Below are 20,744 nucleotides of genomic sequence, written 5' to 3'. Positions count from 1 at the left end.
CAAGTCTAAGTCACTTCCAGCAACCGGTTTAGGTCAAGCTGTGGTTTAGGACCTTTCTCAAGCATAGTGATACATGCATAGTTAGTGGTTTATATAACGTGTTTCTAATATCAATAATCAATCTCATTAAAATAATGAGATTGACATATATATATATATATATATATATATATATATCATATTGTAGCGTGTTAAAAACATATAAGGTATCAAAGCAATATAAATTGATACAAAAAGTGAATAAGTGTAATTTTAAAAAGTAACATACAACATACATAGAAATAATACACAAAATAGCATAATTATACAAATTACGATATTCAACAGATGTGTAGAGACTCGAGCCTGCACAACCACTAACCAATCAGAGAGCAAACACTTAATTACTGTGTGACGATGCTGTAAGTAGGATAGCTGTCATCCATGATCGGCGTCCGCCGAACTCCAATGCACATGCGTTGGATCAGCCGAAAACCGGAAGTAACACTTTACTCTAGTTGCTTGGTTACCAACCGCTGGTAAACAAACTATCCTGAACTAATCATTAAGACATCACATAATGTATAAATGTAGACAAAATGATAGTTTTTTACCGCTCAGACGGTTGTAGATGTACAGTCTGAAGTGTCCATCAAGGTTTTGACCTTCCCCCAGCTAGCATGCAGAAAAAACGATCCAAATTTCCACTGGTGTGTATATCTCGCCGGTACTTGTGGTTCCACACAGAAGTGAAACTGCAGAAATGCAACTGCTTGCTGTGTATATCCTCGTACGTGATGTTCTAAATCTCCAACAAGGGAGAAAAAGGAGATAGTGCACTACCTTTTGGAAACTACAAATTCCACGACTTTATTCCATATTTACAAAAATGGATATAGATAAAAGCATAAGATAAGCTCTTGTAACACGCCAAATAATGCAACCCGACCCTGGGTTTCGCCCTTCTGGCTTCCTCTGGGGCGAATAAAGTAGTGGAATTTGTAGTTTCAAAAAGGTAGTGCACTATCTTCTTTTTCTCCCTTGTTGGAGATTTAGAACATCACGTACGAGGATATACACAGCAAGCAGTTGCATTTCTGCAGTTTCACTTCTGTGTGGAACCACAAGTACCAGCGAGATATACACACCAGTGGAAATTTGGATCGTTTTTTCTGCATGCTAGCTGGGGGAAGGTCAAACCCTTGATGGACACTTCAGACTGTACATCTACAACCGTCTGAGCGGTAAATAACTATCATTTTGTCTCTGTTTTTTGTGGTGTTGAGGATTTCACCTCTTTTTTACCTGCTCCGGTTGTTCATCTCCTTGTTGAGATATTTCAGTGAGTAGAGAGCTGAGTTGCATATTTGAATGTATAAATGTAATCGGCAATATTAAACCGGCATCACCACCAATAGGATGTGGAGAACTTATAATCACATGTTACAGAAAAACAAGATAGAAGTCAGAGAAGCGTACGATGTCCATGATCAGTATAAGGAAGGTATGTCCTTGTATTTTTTAAACTTCATTACTACCGCATTAATAATGGCTGAATGACAGCGTCCAGGGAAGAGGCTAACACTAACCCCCATTATTACCCAGGTACCCACCGCCACCAGGTGTACTGGGAAGAGCCGGGTGTAATCCAGCACCCGACCATCTGTAGTAATGGTGAGGCATCGGGGTGTCCGCAGGCTGGTATTATTAGGCTAGGAAAGGCCAGAAACAGTGGGCCTTCACACCCCAGTAATACTAGCCTGCTGCTGTGTTGTATCTTGCTGGTTATGAAAAAATGGGGGAACCCCATATTGTTTTTACCAATATATTATTTTTTTTTAAATGACGTGGGGTCCCCTCATTTTTATAACAAGCCAGGGACAACATAGCAGAAGCAGGCTAGCATTACCAGGGCAGGAAGGGCCACTGTTTTTTGGCTTTCCCAACCTAGTAATAACAACCTGCAGCTGCCCCAGTACCCGACCATCACTACAGATGGTCGGGTAGTGGAATGTACCCGACTCTTCCCGTCACCCCTTGTGACAGTGGGTACCGGGGTAATAATGGGGATTAGTATTAGCCTCTGCACGAGCTAACACTAAGCCCCGCCTTAGTAATGGACGCTTTTTAACAGTCAGCGACCGTTAAGCTGGTAGTAATAAAGTTTAAAAAAAATACAAAAACACAGAAAAAAAAACATCTTATTGAAATAAAAACCTCCACACAACCCTCATTAACCACTTATACAGTATAAGATTACTGGCTGCTGGAGCCTTGTATCTAGGCCTACCATGTAGTAGGCGTAACTACAGGGCCCATCAGACAGGATTACACATGGGCCATGTATGTAAGCCTCCCATGTGGTTGGCTTAGATACAGGGCCCAGCAGACGGGATCACACATGGTTGACAGCCTACCACAATTTCTTTATTAATTATGTCTAGGCTTAGTGTTCCTTTAAGAGTGAATTCATCTAAGGGGTTTGAGGGTACACAGCAGTAAACTTCCCTTGCCTATGTGCCATTAAATTACTTTTGGTGAGATGAAGATGCTGTTCATTGCCAAACCAATTGTTGCATGGCCTCAATGGGTAGTCTGATATAATCTAATTTCCTTTTAAAACTCATACTTCTATTTTAAGCATTGCATGCATTTCAAAACATCAACACCTACAGTAGGCTTAAATAATATGCCACAAATAAACAAAAAATGATCTTCTAACCTGCATGTTGTAAAGGCTGTGGTCACTGTTGAAGTATGGTTTCTACATTGTAGCAGCTTGTGGCTATTCCCTTCGCGATACATTTTTTTCCTCACTACCCGTTATTTGTCCGACTCCACCCCCTTATCTTTTTTCGCTTTTACTAGGCAGACACAAGTTGTAGTGTCCAGTGACAACTAAGCTCCACCCATTATGGGGAACATTTATAAAATAACATGAAAATAATGCTTCTTTGGAGATATTTGAAATTAAAATTATGGTAGGACTTAGTCCAAGATGGCCACAGAATAGTGAAGCTTTTTTACTACTCAACTTACTTACGAACCACAAATGTACTTTCTGAAAAAATTTGCCCATTCCATACTACAAAATAATGGCAAAGCGCAATATATTATAAATACTTTTCTAAATGGGTGTACATTTAGAAGAGGTTGGAAATTTACTGGAAGCATTTACATTCTAGATCAGTAGAGACATACTGTGTAATTTTATGCAGCAGGGGGAAAAATCCAATTGCATCAGCATAGCATGTAACAGCTCTGATCCCCTATGTGCAACTTAATCAGCTGAGAATACTACATGATTATGGATACAACACAAGCTCCGAAAGTTCACCGCTTGATTAGTAAAGTACATACCCCAATCATCAAAGCATGCAACATAAATGGCTAACAGGCAGCTGACTGAATACAAATACATTGCTGGAGCATGATCAGTTTTTGTATGCGGTTCAGTACAATTTGACTTTACCAAATCCGGCCTGTACATTTAGAAATTCTTTGAAAAAAATTATGCATTACTAAAGTTGAATTACTAAATTACTAAAGTTGAATTACAAAAACATAATTTGGGGTTTTTTGAAAATCATTTATGTAGGCTTGTTGATAGGATGTAGAAAAAAACATAATTCATCATGTAGATTTCTTAATATTTTTCATGACCAACTGCTCTTTAAATGCGGCATAAATTTTGTAGCAAACTGCACCAATTGTGTTACAGGTGGAATTTGCTTCCGATTTGCAGTAAATTTCAACTACTGCTTTGCATAAATCTTAGGCAAATCCACAACATAATAGTAATACTGTAGATTTTAAAATCTGCAACATGACCTTAGGGCCTTATTCGGATGGCCCTGTTTGGTCTGTGATATAAGGACCGCGTGTCGGTCGTGTTTCCCGGGACCGACCTCAGTTTGGGGGGCTTCTGGCATCAAGGTTATCTATGATGCTAGGAGTCCTCCCCGCAAGAATACTGTTTTATACTGTAATTATGTTTTCACTATGGGACAGTATTCCTGTGGGGAGGCAGGGACTCCTAACATCATACATAATTATTATGCTAGGAGCCCGGCTCCCTGAACTGTGGTTCAAAAGAAATCCGGCCGACTCATTGTTCGTATATCACAGACTGAACACGGACCTCTGAATAAGGCCTAAGTTTATGCAGATGATTTCCGCTATGTGTAAATTGGGTTTTGAAGATCCAATTTACTAAATTATACTGAGAAATGTATACAAAGACTCTGCTAAAAATCTGAACGTGGCCTATTTCATCTTTTGTATTATATGTAGTCATTAGGTCTTTGAAAGAGTATCTGAGTAACTGTGCACTTGAAAGCATTTATGTAACACTCTAACATAGGAATATAGTTATCTTGAATATATCTTGAATCCATGTGTGAATCACCATGTGTGAATCACCTGTGTTAACCTGGTTCAGTCTGCTAAAAAATCTAAAGGTCTATTCACATGGTACAGTCAAATTGTCATTATAACTCTGAAATCACATCAAAATTATGGTGTATGTTCTACAATGGCCAAGTCAATGTCCAGATGTTAATTCAAATAAGAATCTGTAGCTCTGTTTGAAAATTTCAGTCCACAAGTATCATCCAACCAACCTGAACAACATGGAGCAGTCCTACCAGGCAGAATGGGAGAAAATAACAACGTAAATGGTTTGTAAAGTTGGTAGAAAAATACCCCAATATAATTAAAGCTGTTTTTTATTAATACTTGTCTGGAAACATTGAATACTCAGGCCTTATTCAGAAAGAAATACTGTCCCGTACTGAAAACATTATTACAGTAAGGGACAGTATTCCCGTGGGGAGGCAGGGACTCTTAGTATCATAGATAACAATGATCCTATAAGCTCGCTGAACTGTGGTCAGTCCGGAAAGCATGGCTGACACACGATCCTTATATCACAAATCAAACAAGGCTGTCTGAATAAGGCCTAATGCAAGCAGCATTTTTCAGCAATTGTTGGTTTAAAAATTGATTGCCAAAACTAGTGGTGGGCCCAAATATGGAAGCGGTGCAAATCTCTACATTATACTTTCTTTGTGTAGTCTACACTGCTTTGGCTTACAAATAGACAACTCTCAGACAATAAATACTACACCCTGCTTAATGAAGACCCCACCAAACAATACACAGTGGAACTTGTCCATATCATCAATCGTTTCAACGCTGTATCAGACAGTTTACTGGACCTTATACCGGACAATCCCAGAATGGGAACATTCTACATGTTACCTAAAATACATAAAGAAGGCAATCCAGGGAGACCAATCATTTCAGGTGTTGGGAGTCTAACTGAGAACATTTCTGACTGGGTGGAAAATCTTCTAAAGCCCTTGGTGAGGTGCACACCCAGTTATGTCCAGGACACCACGGACGTCCTCTGCAAACTCTCAGCCCTGGGTCCACTACCAGAGGGAACAATATTGGCATCTATGGATGTGGAGTCTCTGTATTCTAACATCCCCCATGAGGATGGCATAGCCGCATGCCAACACTTTCTTCAAAAGAACAATCTAGCGAAAGAGCCAGCCCTACAACTCATCAGGTTCGTACTCCATCACAATTATTTTTTATTTGACAAAGACATATATCTGCAATGTATGGGAAGCGCTATGGGTAGCAAAATGTCACCACAATATGCTAACCTGTTTATGGCCAAACTAGAGGAGGAGTTTTTATCAACCTGCGCAACTAAACCTCTAGCATATTTCCGGTACATTGATGACCTGTTGATAATCTGGACAGGCTCAGAACATGAACTGCTTTCTTTCCATAAAAACTTCAACAAGTTCCATCCTACCATCAAACTCACTCTCAACTACTCTACATCTCAAATACATTTTCTGGACATGACCATATACATGAGAGACAATACCATACAAACAACAATCTACCATAAACCTACAGGCCGTCCAGCATATCTGAGATGGAACAGCTTCCATCCGAGACACATAAAGAAATCCATCATCTACAGCCAGGCTCTGCGGTACATACGAATCTGTTCAGACAGTGAGGACAGAAAACAACACCTGCTATCACTGAGGAATACATTCTTACAACAGGGATACCATCCACAAATTATAGATGATCACATCTACAGAGCAACAAGAACTCCAAGGAGCAATCTTCTGGAGTACAAAAAGAAGGAAGACAACAGCAGGGTGCCCCTAGTGGTCATATACAACCCACAAATGAACATCTTGAGGAAAATTGCTGCTGATCTCCAACCTATATTTAACAAAGACAATAAACTGAAGGAAATACCTCTCCTTGCATACAAACAGCCACCAAACCTAAGGAATCTCCTGGTCAGAAGTCCCTCTCATCTCCATCAGAGACTGGCACTTTTCCTTGCAACAGTAGAAAATGCAAGACCTGTACCAACATCTTGTCATCAAACACCATCCAGATACCAAACACGCAGCAGGACTATAAAATCACTGGCACGTTCTGCTGTACATCCTCCAATGTAGTTTACATGATCCTGTGTACAAGGTGCATCAATAAAGGAATCTACACTGGAGAAACAATACAAAAACTACAAACCAGGATGAATCTTCACAGACATACAATAAAACAGGAGGTGGATACACCCGTGGGAAAACACTTCTCTGGACCTGATCACAGTTTGGCAGATTTAAAAGTCCTAATACTAAACGGTCATTTTAAAAACACCAGAGAGAAAAAAAATTGGGAATTCAAGATGATGATACAATTCCAGTCATTGACACAAGGCCTCAATCTAACACCAGGATTTATGAGCCACTACATGGACCCACGTCACATCCCTCAACAGACTGACTCCAGATGCCTTAACTCCTAAGTCATCACCCCTATAACCTCAGTTTTATTGCCCCAGCTTATCTTAATGATATATCACCTCATGTACTAATTGTCTTTGTGTAACATCTTAATGTTGTGCTTTTTTCTAAGTCATTCATTTGTAAACTGCCTGAAGAAGGAGCCTCTGTGCTCTGAAAGCTTGTCTATAGAACTTTTATGGTTAGCCAATAAAGGTATCATACCTTCTATACTTTTGTCTTTTATGACACAAAGGTATTTAACATTGCTTACAAATAAAGAATGTCATGCAATTTTATCACAAATTGGTGCGTTTTTCAAATTCATTGTTAATGGCCACAGCAGCAAACACAGGATTTCCAAAGGCATGCTTTCAAAACCAAGTTATGCTCCCGATACCCCTTGGTATTTACACTATGAGTATCGTTTCACACGTATACACCAGTCTGGCTCTTTATATTACAAGCTCTAATAAAAAGAACTAGGCTAGTGGATATGTGCTGACAACTACTCAAAGCGTAAAAAACAGCGTTGATAATGCCACACACAAACAGTGCGCCCTGTAGATGAAGCCTCCCTGTAGATAGTGTCACAGTACTACATGTATATAGTGCCACAGTACCCGTCTAAATATTACAAGAATGTTCACTGTAGGTAGTGCCACTGTGCCCCTTGTAAATAGTGCCACAGTGCCTATAATTCCACAGTGCCCATGTAGATAGTGCCCCAGTTAACCCTGTAGATAGTGCCACAGTACCCCCTGTAGATAATGCTAGAGTGCCCATGTAGATAGTGTCACAGTGCCCCTGTAGATATTGCCACAGACATATAATGCTACAATACCCCCTGTAAATAGTGCTGGATTCAACAACAAGCACACTCACCTGTCCGCATTCCCATGCCGTCCTCCAGTGAGGCAGGCCTGGTCTCTTCTGACCAGGCCTGCTCCACTGGAACGATGACATTATCATGCCGCCTGGATCACAAAAAAGCGCTAAATGGCGGGGAAGGTAACTGATGGTTTCCTTGCCTCGCCAGCGCTGTCAATTGTATTCATATCCTATAGATGGTCACAGGGGGGTTTCCGAACAGCTGTGTTCCCGTGTGTGCTAACCACAGACTTTCCTTTTATATTAGGCCATAAAACAATGTACAGAACAGGGGTGTTTTTAAATTTTGAAAACAAGCGAGCCATCATTGGGCACTGGGCAGCGAAATAAATTTCCTTGCAGCGCCACAACAGGTGAAATTAAAAATTACAACGTTTATATTGAAATGAATGGGCCGTCCATGTAATTAATGGTAATGTTGAGTCTGATAGGTGAAAATCCTGAATGGGGAAACCCACCTCCTTTATAAACTCTGAGTTCCCTAATAAAGTTTTTGAAAATGAGTTTTCTAAACCAGACAACCCCTTTCAAAATAAACACTGGATTATCTGATGGCTACTTAGGAAGTAGAACAGGAATCATTTGCATTTTAGAATGGATTAATGGATTTGGAGGAAGAGATAAAATTCTGAATGAAATTTCTGAAACAAAATGTTTCCTTACTGCATTTCATGATTTTATCTGTTTGCTTCTACATTAATATATTTACACTTCCAAAAATTGTGAATTGATTAGTTACTTCTCTTTATCTCTTTCTTTAGTGGGGTTTTTTTTTTTTAAGTCCTGTTAACTAGATAATTGTCAGTACTATTTGTAAAAGGTATTTTAACATTGGAAAGGCCATTAATGTATCACCTGTGGGGTTCTGAATCCCCTGTACTTCCACTGATCAGCATCAGTGGGGGTTGGGAACTCAGTCCTGATCCCACCATCGGTGGGGGTCCACAATCCCTGTATTTTCACTAATCATCAGAATGAAGGGCCATGGCACTGACTTGATCACCCCAGTCCCTATCTAACATAACATAATTTTTGTCCTTGTGGCTGTTTAATGGGCTGTAGCACTAGACACAGCACTATGGTAGTAGTGGGCCATAGCATTAACTTAATGTGCTGATCGTGTTTGCACAGAGATTGGTGCCCCCAACGGTAACTCAATGATTGCAAAGTTTAATCCTGAAAAACCCGTTTTAAATAATGAGACACATTTTTAAATGGAATTACCATCAATAGAATTGCTAGCTTCTAGCATAATGCCATATTTATCCAGACCAACACCATTTTTAATACATAAAAAATTTAATTTGTAGATTGTAAGCCCACGCTAGATTGTAATCAATATAAATGGATGCCTGCCGGCAAAATAGGCCCTTTTTTTTCCAACTATAAATTGAATTAAATTAACAAAATTTTTATTGTGCTATCTTAGCAAAAGACAAATCACACGGAAATTAAAAGATTCATGTCTGCTGCTGGTATTGATCAGCGTAGTGCAATACGTAACAGTGCTGTTATAGAGATACAGAACGCCGCACTTCAACTCATAAATTCAATATCTGAGACCAGCAGTTAAGCATGTGTTAAAATTTCAAAGGAGCCCCCACGACATGTTTCGCTACAGATGTAGCGTCTTCAGGGGTATCGGGGCTAATGACGGTGCGCCGCGGATTTCCCGTTCCTAAGTACATGGCAAATTCACTACAGATGTCAGCTCATTACGGTTATGGCCAATAGGATTCAGAACAGGAGGACGAGCCTCCATCTATGTGATGGACAGATGATCAGGCAAATGGCAAGTCCTGCCCTGAGCAGCCAATGAGATGTTATTTTGCGACGCATGTGCAGTGACACGCTCAGATGAATGCCGAGATCACGGTCACGAAAGGAAAGAGACTAGGAGAATGTCTCTAATGCGCATGCGCGAAAACCCGGCATGCAAGTACCAGGGGGAGCAGAACGGACTTTACTAGTTACAACGAGGATGAATGTAGCCATCAACGAGGACGGCAATGTCTCCATCACTATTAATGGTCATAAGTGTAGCAGTTAGAAATACAAATAGGCTAAAGAGTGCTGATATTTAGCGCTGGCAAAAGGGGGAGGTAACTGATACCCCATTTCCGCTTAGATAGCAGAATATTACCAGTAGAGATGTCATCAATTACCATGATTAAATCATAGTGATACTAGATAATGCAAGAGAGAACGCAGCGGGGGCCGTCAGAAAAGTGTAGTTTGAATACGTCAATAAATATAGACAAGAATATTAAGCTGTAAGATGGTAAGGAATGATGTAAAAACAGGTAAATAGACTGTAGTCGTTACAATTTAACCCCTTAATGACCAGCCTATTTTAGGTGACAAAGCTATTTTTTAAGTTTTTCCATCGTCGCATTCCAAGAGCTATAACGTTTTTATTTTTGCGTCAACATAGCTGTATAAGGTCTTGTTTTTTGCGGGACAAGTTGTATTTTTTTAATAGCACCATTTTGGGGGACATATTATTTATTGATTAACTTTTATTAACTTTTTTGGGGGGGGAATAGAAAAAAATCTGAAATTTCGACACTCTTTTTTGCGTCCTAAATCTACGCCGTTTACCGTGTAGTATAAATAACATAATAAGTTTATTTAGCGGGTTGTTACGATTGCAACTATACCAAATTTGTATAGTTTTTGTATGTTTTACTACTTTTACTCAGTAAAAACGCTTTTTTTTCAAAATTATTTGTTTTTGTGTCTCCATATTTGAAGAGCCGTAACGTTTTTATTTTTTCGCCGATGCGGTTGTATGAGGGCTTTTTTTTTGCGGGAAGACTTGTAGTTTTTATTGGTACCATTTTGGAGTAGATTCGACTTTTTGATCACTTTTTAATCACATTTTTTTAAAGTCAGGATTCACAGAAAACAGCAATTTTTCCATCGTTTTTTTATTTACTTTTTTACGACGTTCACCGTGCAGGTTAAGTAATGTAATAGATTTGTAGTTGGGGTCGTTACGGACGTGGCGATACCAAATATGTGTGACTTTTTAACTTTATTTTGTTTTTTAATACTAAAGCAGTTTGTAAGGGGAAAAAGTGGGTTTTTCATTTTTTTTCACATTTTTTTTTATTAACTTTCTTAAACTTTTTTTTTCACTTTTTTACTAGTCCCACTAGGGGACTTCACTATGTGATGGTCCGATCGCAATTATAATACACTGCAATACTTCTGTATTGCAGTGTATTACTGCCTGTCCGTTTAAAACGGACAGGCATCTGCTAGGTCATGCCTGCGGCATGATCTAGCAGGCATTCATTACAGGCAGACCTGGGGGCCTTTATTAGGCCCCCGGCTGCCATTGGAGACACAGACACTTGGCGATCGTATCGCCGGGTGTCGGTGGGATGAGAGGGAGCTCCCTCCCTCTCTCCAAAACCACTCAGATGCGGTTCTCGCTATTGAGCACCGCATCTGAGGGGTTAAATGGGTGAGATCGATACTGATATTGATCTCACACGGCAGAGCAGGGACGCCCCCAGCCCTCAGCTGCATCTGGCAGCTGAGAGCAGGGAGATTTGACAGCTCCCTGCTCTGTTTACTTATTCAGATTCCGCGACGTAAAAAGTCTATGGCATCGGAATAAGGCCCGTTAGTGGCCGACGTAAAAAGACTATGGGCCGGTCACTAACGGGTTAAGTAATTATTATATAAACAACCACGCACTGCATATTAGTGTGTCTCCAAGTAGAGAACACAATTGCCATAGTTAGCCACCTTCATGGTGATTGAGTAGTAACAGTGCTATGTACGTAGCAGTACAGAATAGAGAATGTAATGGGTTAAAATACAAGAATGTCCAAAGGGTCAGAGAAACGCTGCAAAGGTGAACCCGGGACTAAGGGTGCCCAAACGGTGAATGCAACGTGCTTCCTCTGCGATCTAAATTTCCAGCTCTCGGGCCTAATTTAATCTGAGCATTACCCCAGAATTGTAAAGAACGGATGTCACCTCCATGTGTGAGTCGAATGTGTCTAGACAGTGGTGTGTCATCTTTCTGATTTATGGTACTCAAGTGTTTAGAGATTCTTCTCCTTAATTCTTGGACAGTTTTTCCTACATATAACTTAGGGCAAGGACATTTTGCGACATAGACTACACCTTTACTTTGACAGTTGATAAATTGTCTAATTTGGTAAGATCTACCATCAGATGGATTACTAAATTGCTTGACAGTGGGCATAAGATGGCAGAACGAACATCGGCCACAGGGATGGGAGCCTACAACTGACGATTTAAGCCAGCATTTTGATACCATAGTAGGTCTAGAATAGTGACTATGTACCAAATAGTCGCGCAGGTTCTTTCCTCTGCGATAGGTGATGCTGGGAGTGAGGGAGACTGCATCCTGAAGATCAAGATCAGCCAAGAGAATTGGCCAATGTCGCCGTAGGATCTCAGAGACCTGTCGAGAGCCTGTGTCAAAGGTGCCAATGCATCTAATGTTAGTTGATGCAGCAGATTTGATGGTAGTTTGGGAGTGTTGGGTAGCTTGGGATTTACGTTTGCATAAAAGTTCTTTACTGTCTGTAGCTCTTGCCCTAGCATATGCTTTATGTAGCCATTTCTTGGGGTATCGCTGTGCAAGAAATTTAGAAAGTAATCCATCACACTCCAATTGAAAGGACCGCTCATCGGAGCAATTCCTTTTGGCTCGGAGGTACTGCCCTATGGGAATGCCCCTCTTTAGAGCGGGTGGATGATAACTCTCCCAATGTAGTAGGCTGTTGGCTGATGTTGGTTTCCATGATATATCTGTATGGACACCACCAGCAGGATCCATGGAGATTTTTAGGTCCAAAAAGGTTATTTCTTTTTTGTGTATATCGTGAGTGAATTTCATACCCACCTGATTGTTGTTAAGCGTGATCATGAAATCGTGAAATAGAGTAAGGTCACCGTCCCATGGAAATAGATTGTAAGCCCACGCTTATTAATTATTAATAATAATTTGGTTGGAAAAGAAAGGGGTATGACTTTATCAAGTGGCAGTAAACTCAGACAGGTACTGTGCCGTATTTCAAAAATAGCCATGTGGCATATTTGGCAATGCACCACATTCTACAATGTTATATCATAATGTAGGGCTTCAATGTGCCTTAATGTCTTTCACCTACAGAGTTTAAAAAAAAATTTCACTCTTTTATAGTATAACAAAATTGATTGTACTAGATGTAGGCTGAGTTTACACTAGAGTGCTAAAGTCTTACTATGGTACTGGCAGTAATGGAACCACATGGAATTTAAATAATAATAATACATTTAGCTTTTTAGACATTTTGAGCCTGTTGGAGCTAAGGGGGTCAGAAAACCTCTTTATCTGTCTTCGTAAGTTGGGTTTGAATAACTGAATTTATAGTTGAGGTCCTGACCCACTTCTGAAATGAAAGTGGTTAATGGTGAATGTTGGATTTCTAGATTAAGTCATCAAGTAGAAGCAAACGAGACATAGTCATTAGCTGAAACAAGCTTCTGGGATTGGCGCTGGGGCATGGGATGTGGACATTCTATATGTTTTGGATACTTTGTCTCTAATGTAAGTTTCCTATATCTTCTATGCAGTGCCGCATCTGCCATGAGGCCAGGTGAGCCGACGGCCTCAGGCGGCACCACCTACCCAAACGGGGGGGCGGCATTTTCAGCCCGGGACGGACTGGACTGGGGGGAGGGGCCATGCAGACGCACATAGCAGACCTGCCGAACGTCTGTAACACTCCTCCTCCTCTCTGACGCTGTACACAGCACATGCAGCCAGAGAGAGCCAAGTCTGCAGGAGGAGCGACGAGCAGCACAAGCAGCACGAGGTAAGTCCTGCCTTGATGGGACCGGGACCCGTGACGTGAGTATACTGCAAGGGGGAGTCTGGGCATTTTACCGACAGCAGAGGGCTCTATGGGGCTGGAATAATCCACCCCATAGAGCCCTCACATCACTATAATGGAAGGTTTAGTGTGGGTGGGGGAGGGTCTGAGCGTCTGTCTGACTCACTGCAGAGAGCTCTATAGGGGGGGGATTCTGCCCCCCCCCCTTTAGAGCAGTCAGTCAGATGCTCAGACCCCCCTAACCTTTCAGTATAGTAACTAGTCAGGGCTCTATGGTGGGGGGATAATTCCCCCCTATAGAGCCCTCTGCTGTTAGTAAAACGCCCAGACCCCCCCTTGCAGTATACTCCTGGCTTTGTAGCTTTCCTGTGCTTAATTAGCGTGGGAAAGCTACAATCAGGGCTGTGACTGGTGAGTCTCACAGTCACTCCCAGTGCACACTGTATGCGGCAGTTGCGGCAGCCAGTCTGACTGTGAGTCTCTGACCAGTCACCACCCACACGCAGCAGAGAGACAGGAGAGACTAATAGTGCCTGTCATTAAATAAACCCTCAATTATTACAGTTGCAGACATATTGACTATGACAGCTTCTATAGTGTAGTGGTTAGCTTGTCTGCCTTACACATGGAAGGTTGCTGGTTCAAATCCCAGCTGGGGTTTTTTTTTTATATTAATATCTTGTTTTGGGCTTTGTTCACACTAGCATTAATATACGTTTACCTCTCTTCCGTCAGAGGAAGAGAGGATCGATACGTTAAACGGAAAGCAACGGCTCCATTAGAATTACCATTGCTCTCCGTTCGCTAGGTTTCCGTTCTTTTGAACGGAAATAAAAGTTCCTTTAAAAAAAAACGGAAACTTAGCGAACGGAGACAAACGGAAAGCAACTGATACAAAAGAATTACCATTGAAAGCAATAGTAATTCTAATGGAACCGTTGCTTTCCGTTTAACGTATTGATCCTCTCTTCCTCTGACGGAAAAGAGGTAAACGTATATTAATGCTAGTGTGAAAGAAGCCTTAGGGCCTGTTCACATCAGCGTTGGCTTTCCGTTCTGGGGTTCCGTCGGAGGTAACCCCGCAACGGAAAGTCAAACTGAAACCACAGTTCCGTTTCTGTCACCATTAGCGCAGTCGACTGCGCTATTGATTCCGTCACAAAAACGGAAACCTGCCGGAATGGTGACGAACGGAAACCATTAGCAATGTTTCCATCACCATTGATTTCAATGGTGACTGAAACGGAAGCTGTGGTTTCAGTTTGACTTTCCGTTGCGGGGTTTACCCGACGGAAACCTCCCACGGAACCCTGGAAAGGAAAGCCAACGCTGATGTGAACAGGCCCTAATCCTTCCCCATAATCCTGCCCCCACTAATTAAAATAAATATATTATATAATGTATACAGCGCTGTATCCTGTATCCGTCAGGTCAGCGGGTCCTGCAGGATCGAGCTGTTACCAATCACATGTAAGTTCATAACTTAGATGTGATCAGTAATAGGCGACCTAATGCATTCAGGTCTCAGCGCTATATACAGCTGCTCTGTATACAGGATACAAAGCAGCTGTATCTTAAAAAGTACAAATCATTTTCAATAAAAAGTAATTAAAATTTGCACCAATCGCATTAATAGATATCTTTATATATCATAGTGACATGTCCGAAGTTTTCATCGGTGGGGGACCGAGCACTGAGGCCCCCACCGATCGCTAAAACGAAGCAGCAGAAGTGCTCAGGTGAGCGCTGTGCCGCTTCATTTATGATCGACTTTCAGCCGAGTGAGCGGTGTACGGACTCCTAGACTTTCTATTGAGCCCGTACACTGCTCCAAGGAAAGCCAAACAGAATTGAAGCGGCACACCGCTCACCCGAGCACTTCTGCTGCTTCGTTTTAGCGACTAGTGGGGGTTCTCAGTGTTCGGACCCCACTGATCAAAACTTCTGACATGTCAAAAGTTTTTTTAAAAGTTGTTACACTTTAAAGAGAATCTTTCACCTGCCCACAGATTTGCATTTGAGTGCAGCATGTAATGGTCAGGGCTGCACAAACTCTCGGGCACTTTATATTTTTTTTCCTACCCTCTTTCCTTACTTAGATATCGGTGCCATAATATTTGGCGCCCGATATTTAAATAACCCCATGAACTGCCAAGGGGGCGTGTAACATCGCTGTGACAATGTCAACAGCAAGAGCTGGAGAGAGGAGATCATGTGCGCGTGCACGCTCTCACTCTTCAGCTCTCGGCAGGCAAGTACAAGACTGTGATCTCAGGTGAGAGATCAGTCTTATCGTCCTTGTCTACCGAGAGCTAAAGAGTGAGAGCGTGCGTGCGCGCACAGCTCTGATGCCATGGAACAGAAGAAGAAGAATTCACACTCTTCTTCTCCTCTTGTGTTCCTTAGTGGTGGCGGAGCTGCGCGCACACGCTCTCTCTCCAGCTCTTGCTGTAACGCTGACCGTAGCTGATTGGACAGTGTCACAGCGATGTTACATGCCCCCTTGCCAATTACCTCCCCATTGACAGTTCATGGGGTTATTTAAATATCGGGCGCCAAATATTACAGCACCGATATCTAAATAACGAAGGAGGCTAAGAAAAAAATTGTAAAGTGCCCCAGACTTTGTGCAGCCCTGCCTATTACATGCTGCACTCAGCTGTACATGTATGGGGAGGTGAAAGGTTCTCTTTAAAAGAAAGGTGTTATAATTTTTTTTTTTTATTTGATATGTTTTATTTTATGGGCCTAATTTTTCTAATTATTTTAATATGTTTCCGAAGGTAGCTATTTATTCATATGTTTGTACGTCTGTGGGGACAGCCAACTTTATTTTTATTTTTGATACTGCTCATTTTTGTTTTGCAGGTTCCGCTGGACCATTTGGACTACGTCGTAGATTCGTTGGACTACTTCGCTGATTTAAGCTTTATTTTTATTTTTTTTATAAAATGGTTAAAGTGGATTCTGTGGAAGAGTTGTCATTTCAATAAAATAAATTTCTTTATGTCTCTGTTTTTTAATACTTCATTACCGTCTTAGTAATGGCTGCTGTCTGATTGAGAGCGTCCATTACTAAGAAGGGGCTTAGTGTTAGCCAGTAATAAGGCTAGCACTAACCCCTATTATTACCCCGGTACCCACCGCCACCAGGAGTACTGGGAAGAGCTGGGTACGATCCAGCACCCGACCGTCTGAAGAGAAGGGCGGGTACTGGGGTGGCTGCAGGCTGGTACTATCAGGCTCGGAATGGCCAAAAACCATGGCCCTTCCCACCCTGGTAATGCTAGGCTGCTGCTGCTTTATTGTGTCTGGCTGGTTATGAAAAATGGAGGGGATCTCACGTAATTTTTTTTCTATTATTTTTTTTTTTTAAAAGACGTGGGGTTCCCGCTATTTTTCACAACCAGCCAGATACAATACAGCAGCTGCAGCCTAGCATCACCAGGGTGGGAAGGGCCACGTTTTTTATCCCTTCCCAGCCTGGTAAAGCCAGCCTGTGGCCGCCCTGCTGCCTTACCGTCGCTTCAGATGGTCGGGTACTGGATCGTACTCCCCTCGCGGCAGTGAGAACCGGGATAATAATAGGGGTTATTGATAGCCTTTTTACTGGCTAACACGAAGCCCCTTCTTAGTAATGGACGCTCTCAATCAGACAACAGCCATTACCAAGGCCATAATAAAGTATTAAAAAAAACAGACATAAGAAAAACTTTTATTGAAATCTAAACTCCCCCATGCAACCCTCTTTCACCATTTTTTTTTTTTTAAAAAGCAGATCATCGGAGTAGTCCAATGAATCTACGACGTAGTCCAAACGCTCCAGGGGAACCTACCAAAAAAAAGCAGTATAAAAATTTAAAAAACTTAAATTTGCCACAATAGTCACTCGATATAACTATACTGTAATCACTTATATGGTCTGCAGATATCTTGTGTATAACTGGCATCTACCTCTATAAGGTCACTATATGGTGGTAATATTGGTCTATATATAGTGTGATTTATTCACGAACAGTATGGTGGGTTTTTTCTGACACTGTGTTGTAGTAATATGTGGTCATGGTTTGGTAGTTTTATTCAGTAACCGTATGGAAGTATTATTCAGTAACAGTATGGGGATATTATTCAGTAACAGTATGGAGGTATTATTCAGTAACAGTATGGAGGTATTATTCAGTAACAGTATGGGGGTATTATTCAGTAACAGTATGGGGATATTATTCAGTAACAGTATGGGGGTATTATTCAGTAACAGTATGGAGGTATTATTCAGTAACAGTATGGAGGTATTATTCAGTAACAGTATGGAGGTATTATTCAGTAACAGTATGGGGGTATTATTCAGTAACAGTATGGGGGTATTATTCAGTAACAGTATGGAGGTATTATTCAGTAACAGTATGGGGGTATTATTCAGTAACTGTATGGGGGTATTATTCAGTAACAGTATGGAGGTATTATTCAGTAACAGTATGGGGGTATTATTCAGTAACAGTATGGGGGTATTATTCAGTAACAGTATGGAGGTATTATTCAGTAACAGTATGGAGGTATTATTCAGTAACAGTATGGGGATATTATTCAGTAACAGTATGGGGGTATTATTCAGTAACAGTATGGGGGTATTATTCAGTAACAGTATGGAGGTATTATTCAGTAACAGTATGGGGGTATTATTCAGTAACAGTATGGGGGTATTATTCAGTAACAGTATGGGGGTATTATTCAGTAACAGTATGGGGGTATTATTCAGTAACAGTATGGAGGTATTATTCAGTAACTGTATGGTGATATAATTCAGTAACAGTATGGGGGTATTATTCAGTGACAGTATGGGGGTATTATTCAGTAACAGTATGGGGGTATTATTCAGTAACAGTATGGAGGTATTATTCAGTAACAGTATGGAGGTATTATTCAGTAACAGTATGGGGGTATTATTCAGTAACAGTATGGGGGTATTATTCAGTAACAGTATGGGGGTATTATTCAGTAACAGTATGGGGGTATTATTCAGTAACAGTATGGGGGTATTATTCAGTAACAGTATGGGGGTATTATTCAGTAACAGTATGGAGGTATTATTCAGTAACAGTATGGGGGTATTATTCAGTAACAGTATGGGGGTATTATTCAGTAACAGTATGGGGTATTATTCAGTAACAGTATGGGGGTATTATTCAGTAACAGTATGGGGTATTATTCAGTAACAGTACGGGGGTATTATTGGGGATGTTGGGCTTACAATCTATGTAAATTATTGTGGTGTGGGCTGTGGGGAAGTGTGAGATGATCAGGCTAGGAGACAGTCTGCAGAGTGGCATGTGATGCACTTTGACATGTAGGTGATACTTACGTGTGGTATGTGGGCCCATAACTTGTGCACCGCACAGGGCCAAAGATCATATGAATCCACCACTGGCATCAAGTCAGCACAAGCAGACCACAACAATACAGCAGGTAGAGCAAAGAAACCAGCCCAGGATGTGCCGCTTCAAAACAGCGCTAAGCGCGATCCGTCCTGAACTGGCCTGAATGTAATTTCAGAGAGTGACGCCACAAATGAGACTGGCTGCCGAGGAGAGATATGGGGTAGTGCAGGGCAGACTGTACTATTTGCACTGCACTGATTGGCAGTAAGAATAATTCTTTAAATATTTTCCATACTTCAAACAGCACTTAAAGGCTGTGTTCACACTGAGTTTTTTGCAGGAGGAAAATTCTGCCTCAAAATTCTGTTTGGGATTTCGAGGCAAATTTTGTCCTTTCTGCACGTCATTTGCCGCGATTGTCACCGCGTTTTTTGCTCGCGGCCATTGAGTGCTACGGGCAAAAAACTCTGCAAAATACCCTTTCTCTTCCTCCCATTGATGTCAATGGGAGGTCAGAGGCGTAAACGTGCGAAGATAGGGCATGTCCCTTCTTTCTCAGGATGCATTTTCGGCCGGTATTTGACGCGTTTTGCGGAGCGGTTTCCGCGCCCAAAAACTCGTCAAAATACTCCATGTGAACAGGGCCTAACAAATAAACATCAAATGCTTTCCTATTTAAAAAATGTATATATTGCGTGTTCGATGTGTAAAGCTAGGAATGAGAAAACTCCGATAGATTTTGGGGTGGGGGGGGCGCCTTTTTATTGTTCGCCTCAGGTGGCAGACAGGCTAGGTTCACCCCTGCTTCTATGATCCGAAAGGGATTGTATGAGGTTAGAAAAAAAAATGCAACAATTTTTACAGAAACATTGCCACTCTTTTCCATGATGTCTGGTATTCAAGTGAATGAGGCTAAGCTGAAATATTAGACACAGCCTTTGAATATGTGTGTAGCTGTTTCTAGGGATAAAAACAGACTTTTTTTCTAATCTGATACAAAATCCTTTAAAAAAATAAAATATTTTTTTTTGCAAATTAGAAAATATTCAGACAAAATTTGAAATAAATGTTTTATTGACAAGGTATAAAATAAATAAATAACACTGTAACATCCTTCTGCAAGATTTAGATCAAAGTTCTTACATAGATTCAATGAATCAAATACAGCTGTACTATTATTTATCATGAATTCATATCGCATTAGAGATTAAGCCACATGGCTTACTCAAACATTAATGCTTTTATGCTCCACCGATACAATCAAAGATTTCTCCCTTTCACGCATTATGTGATAATTACATCAAAACCAGCATTATATTTTTCCCTACATCTCCACTAATATCACAGCAGTAATCTACCTTATTGCCGGCTATAGCGCTTCCCTTCTTTCCTATCTTCCAATTCCTTATCCACATCTCCTTTGAATTTTTAATTCTTTTCTAATATTTTTCTCCCTGAAGGAATAGTTGGAAAAATGTTGAGTTGATAAAACATATTTGATATTCATGGACGTTGAGTAACTTAAATAGAAAACAAGACATGTGCTACCATAAGATAACATATGCCTTCAAGGCAGTATAAAGCTTTTAACAAAGAGTGTCCTCCGTATCGCAAAAATGTCATTTATCTCATACTGTCATGCACCTTCACATACTTTTCTCCATTTAGACTACCCTAAAAGTTAAAATTAGTTAAAGAAGCTTGCTTAGTATTTTTATGGAATATTTAAGGCCCATAAAGCATAAAATGCAAGTCAAAATAATATGTAACAGAACTTTTCCACATTTATAAATGCAGTATAAATG

Source organism: Rhinoderma darwinii, chromosome 1 (genome assembly GCF_050947455.1).
Source record: "Rhinoderma darwinii isolate aRhiDar2 chromosome 1, aRhiDar2.hap1, whole genome shotgun sequence".
Taxonomy (NCBI): Eukaryota; Metazoa; Chordata; class Amphibia; order Anura; family Rhinodermatidae; genus Rhinoderma; species Rhinoderma darwinii.
This window is presented reverse-complemented; position numbering follows the sequence as displayed.